This window comes from Microplitis mediator, chromosome 7 (genome assembly GCF_029852145.1).
Source record: "Microplitis mediator isolate UGA2020A chromosome 7, iyMicMedi2.1, whole genome shotgun sequence".
NCBI lineage: Eukaryota > Metazoa > Arthropoda > Insecta > Hymenoptera > Braconidae > Microplitis > Microplitis mediator.
In genome coordinates, this window is record NC_079975.1 from 11,689,215 (window position 1) to 11,695,214 (window position 6,000).

Consider the following 6,000-nt stretch of genomic DNA (forward strand, 5'->3'; position numbering starts at 1 on the left):
ACTCCGTCCTGAACGTCTGTTCAGTCTGGTCGTTCCGGTCACTACTGTACTTCTTCACTTCTGTCTTCTAGTTTTATTAATTCCACTCGATTATTTTCGGCAATGATCGGAAAACTCCTCCTTTAATTAATTATGATTGGGCCTATCGTGAGAGTATTTTCTATTAGCGCGCCCGGCGACAAGTCGAAAAACTTAATCGAATGCTCAATTGGGGTAGCAGGTAAGGTAGGTGGACATCAGTGATAAATCACGATTTTAGTCAATAGAATGACCCAATTTACCCCGTTACAAAGTACTCGTTAAAAATAAGACACATTGTAGTAAAAATTTAACTAAGATATTCGATTTGTCAAAAAAAAGTACTCACAGCCATCTGCTTGGTATTACCCGGGAAAAAATAATTTTGCCTAATTATATAATTATGTATGATTATATATGAAATTACATATAATTATATATGAATTTATGTATGATTATATATAATCATATCTACCTCCATATATAATTTTGCATGACGTTATATATAATTTGATCTGATCATGTCTGACCAATACATTATGTCTCGAACTATGTATAGAGCTATATAAAGGTCTACATATAATTAGATCTGATCCGACCTGAATTATATCGGCCTATGTATGATCATATAAAGGCTTATATAAAATTATATATGAGTTAATACCTGACTAGATCTGATCAGATCTGACTGATATAAACCCATATATAATTAGATATAGGCACATATATAATTAGATCTGATCAGACATGACTGATATAAACTTATATGTATTTATATATGTCTATATATGATTAGGTCTGATCAGTCTTCATTGATATGAAACCTATAAATATTTAATTATGTATATAGGTCCAATATATATATTACATAATATGACAATTTTTAAATATTAATATTATTGAATTGTTTCGGGCTATCTAGATTTTTCTCAATTTATCTATAAATTGTCTTATTGAGAAGGTTATTTGCATGTTCGCATGTTTAGGTTTCCACTGTATTTAAATGGTCCATCATATTATTTTTTCAACTATCAATCAAACGTAAATCACTAATACTTAAAAAATGTTCAAAGGTTTCGGCAGCAATTTAAAAGTATAAATCGAGATCAATTTATATACGAATATTCATAAGTTTATTGATAAATAGATTTGATTATATGTATCTAATGAATTCTATTGTAATTTATGTATAAAACCAAATTCATCATTAGGTGCGTTATTTACGTAGAATGTATCAATTTGATTATTTGAGTTAAGTAATGCCATAAATTTTTGTTTATTATAAGTGTATAACAGACTAGAGGATCAGACTTCAATCCAGCGATAACCAAAGTTAAGCAGCATCGACGTGGAGCATTAATTGAACAGGTGACCTCGTAGTAAAATAGTAGTCAACGGATAATATATTTTTTTTTTTCAAATTTAACCGACATTTATATTGATGAAAACAATAAATCCTAATTAAATTACTTAATTAATAAATTTACAGATATTCTAAATGAGATTTAAAAAATGACTACATTCGTTCATGCATGATTATATATCATCATATATGATTATATACAATCGGATATGGCCAATTTTCGGATCTGATCATATATAAGTGATTATATATAATTATATATAATTAGGCAAAATCATTTTTTCCCGGGTATATAGTACTTGGTATATTAATTTCTAAAAAATTCTTGTTTGAACATAATAATTAAAAATAATTTTTTTTGAAATTACTATTTACTCACTACATTTAGACAAACTTTTTACTAATAACAGTTCTGAGTAGTGTCTAATCTTTTATTTGTTTATTTTATTTTCAAATTTATATTTTAGTGAATTTTTAACTAATGAACCTTATTTCGAACTAGGAATTTAAGATTATCCTTATATCTATTAATTAATTAAATTTTTAGAAGGGCATTACAGTTTTACATTTTCATAATATATTATAGTAGTGAAAGAAAAAGCACTGCCTAAGAATGCCAATTATGAAGAATTCTAAAATTTTATAGTGCTACTTACTTTCTTGGATATTTTTATTATTATTATTTTCCTCTACTTGTACATTTTTATTATTATTTTCCCCTTCTTCTATATTTTCATCATTATTTTCCTCTTCTTCTACATTTTCATCATGATTTTCCTCTTCTTCTACACTTTCATCATTATTTTCCTCTTCTATTATTTCGTCTTCTAATTCTGGAGGTAAGTTATTGATATCCAATTCTTGAATAATGTATTGTATGGGATTGCGAAGTTCAACGATCATTGCTTCTTGAAGTAAATCAATGCTTTGATATCTTATAATATCAGCAATCTGTACTAGGTCTCTTTAAAAAAATATTGGTTGCGATGTTATATTTTTACTACGGGCATTCTTTGATGCCACATAGTCCCCTAAAAAACATGAAAGAATTTGCTTACTTTGTAGTTGTTCTTCATTAGGTAAGGAATACAATTGAAATACATTAGGTAAGTCGGCATTATCAGCAAATTCTAGATTCTGGATCGCTGGTTTCAACGCACTTCCAATACGGCGTAGAAATACATTCCCAAGAAAAAATGATTAGAAATGAACAGGCGTGAGTCTCCAGGCCTGATTCGACATCAAAAATGACCAGGCCTGGCCAGGCATGTTCAGGTCTGATCAGGTATGTTCATGTCTGTTCATGCCCAGCCAGATAAAAAAATTATAGATAAAAAATGACCCTATATAATTATATATAACTATATACCATTGTATATAATTAATTCTATAAAAATAAAGTCGGGCGTGTGCAGGATTTGAAACGTGGACCTCGCGCTCGAAAGCTTAACCCGCAACCCGTTGACCTAAGAAACTGTAAGGGTTTGCCCTGGCCTCCCCGTACTAGGAAGTTCGGACAATCCTCCGGTAGTAACTTGGGTATTTGAAGTTTTGGGTTCTGAAATGTCTGACGCAGCCGAGAACGCGGCTCGATTTGGAATAGGGGAAAGGTTGATAAAATAATGTTATAAGTGATTCTAAATTTAATTCTAGCTCTTTTATTATTAATAAATAATTATTTGTTACGTAAACTTGAGAAAATTTTTGTATATAATTTATTATTATTCGTTGGCTACCAGCCTATCCGAATTCAAACCCGAATAATTTATTATGATTATTCGTTGGCTACCAGCCTATACGAATTTGAACCCGAATGTAATTTATCATTAGAAAGTCTACGTAAGAAAAATACCGCCCGTTTTTGTCCTGGTTTTTAAACCAATAGACAGGGATGGGCAACTTTAATTGAGAAATACGGAATAAAACAGTAATTCAGGTTATCACCTTTTATTGTTATATATAAAAAAACACACATGATAATTATATGAAAATATAAAAACACAATACAATATTAAAAAAAAATTAAAATTTAATATAAATGAATTTTGGTCTGACTTACTCGATTCGGCGTTGGATATTCTTTTTCTTAATTCAACTTATACTCGATTCGGCGTAGGATATTCTTTTCCTTAACTCAATTTATTTTAATTTATTTGTTTAAAATTTACTCGAATTATTTAAATTTCACTTCCAATTATTTGTTTTATATTTACTCAAATTTACTTAGGTTTTATCTTTAATTATTTGGTTCAAATTTACTCAAATTTATTTAGATTTTACCTTTAATGATTTGGTTTAAATTTATAAAAAGAACAATAATTGTTTAAGATTCAATTTTCAAAAATAACTCTGAATAAAACTTAGGAACTGTGACTGTTCACAGTTGTTACTTCCGTCGGACTGATTCTCACAGAACTAGAAAATCAGGAACTGGCCCTTTAGGAAATCAGGGGAAGTGGGCGGCGTTTTTCTCTGGAAGGAAAAAGAACCTAGGCCAATCGTGTGGCCCTTATTGTTCCCACTATGCCTTTTTGGGCACCGATGTTTCGGGTACGCACCTCCCTCCACATGGGTTCCCCTCTGACGTCAAGCATTGGGCTTGTTTTCCATCCCCTCCACTTTATGACGTATTAACTTATTTTATTTATATTATTTAATTAATACATTTTTGATTTTATTTATCTAATTTATATTGTTTTTGAATTATTTATATTGTTTACTTATTTTATGTCGTTCACTGTATTTATTTATTCTTAAAATTCCTATATTGTTTTGTTTAGAATTATTTATTTATCTAAGTTTTATTATGATGAAATTGTTTATTATTTAAACATTTTTGTATTGGAATTATTGATTCGTTATCTTTAAATTTCTATGTGGGTTGTTTCTTTAAATTGAATACTAATATTTTATTATTTAATTACCGACATTTCATTATTTTATTTTATTTAACTCGAGTTCTAATATTTTTCTAATGTTAGTTTACTTATTTATTCATTTCTTTTCTTTTTTTGTTCTCAAGTACGAGTTTTCTTTTGCCATTATTTTTCGTCGTAATATTTTATTTTTAAACATTATTTAAAATTTATTAAATTCTATTCTTTAACTAAAAACTTACACCTTTTTTATCTTATTTTAGTTTTAATTAGTCTAGACATGGTAATGTACCTTTAAGTGATTTTCAATACTAGAAAACACATTAAAAATAGGTTACAATTGTACTGTTTATTTTTGGTCTTATTTTAGAGTGCAGTGGAGACAAAAAGTGCGTCACCTAATGAGGGTTTTTTATTTTTATAGCTATTTATTTAGGCCCTTTCGATTACGGCCTGATAACGTGCCAGCTGCACTCTAATCTTGAAATAAATGAAAGTTTTATGAGAAACGACCAAGAGATAATAATTTCCATATTATACTCTTGAATGAAACATTTAAAAATTATAAATAAAAATTATGTAATAAGAAAAATATTAAATGTCCGAACGGTCGGACATAACATATTTGTTAAATATATACACTTAATGTTAAATTTATTTGTAATTTATAATTAATAATTAGAAGTTTTTGCAATATAGTCTTACTGCGCATGCGCCGCTTCCGTTTCACCGAGATACAAGTCCCAACTTTATTAATATAAATTTTCCCGATAAAATTGATTATGACAATAATTAACGGGCTTCTATTAAATTTAAGTTCGTAAAAAAGATTAATAATGTCGAGGGAAAATTCTGACAAATAAAATTAACCGGTAATAAATTTCCGCATGTACCGAGATAGAGATTATTTGAATAAATTTAATGAAAAGAATTTAAAAAAAGACGATAAAATTAATGAGGGAATCTCCTCCTCGTGTTTGACAAACATAAAATATTATTAATTTCCAAAAACCTTTATTCTGAAGAACTTACATCAACCTGTCCCAGGTGTTTAGTCGTAGTAGTCATCTTAACGTGAATCGTCAGGATCCTCCTTTCGTTGAAATTCGAGGTGGAACGTAACGACTCTTAGAAAAAAGAAACTGCACTGATAACTGATGGCGTCTGCCTGAATAAAGACTTTGTTATAGCGTTGTAGATAGAACAACACAAAAGAAAACTTGAGCGACCGCTCAGTTCAGCAAGTTGGTGAGAATTAATTTTTGGTTGTGTCGTCTGGCGACGAAGTGTCCAACCTACCCCTACCGTCGCGCCGTTAAACCACATTCGACGCAAGGGCGGGTGCGCAAATTAAATGGCGCGAAATTTAATTTCTGCTGACCTGGCAGTCGAACACCAGGTCACCCCGTTACAAGACTGACTTGAAAACTAAGTTTTTTATGAATTTCAAGTAATAAAAATCTTATACGTGATAGATTCTTGGTCAACAAAATTTTATTTCTAATTTATTAATTATTGATTTATAATTATATGTGTTCAGTCACGAGCTTAATCATTTTGAAAAGCTTCGTGTACTTTCGCTACGTACGGGAGCAGCCGAACTCGCTACTGACTTGAATGTCAGAATAGTGCCGGGTCACTCGCTATCTGGGCCCGACACCTGCAATTTCTTGCTCATGACCGTGCCACGTCGGCATGAGAACCCGGCTACCAGCCGGCCAATCAGAGAAATTGGCGGCTAAC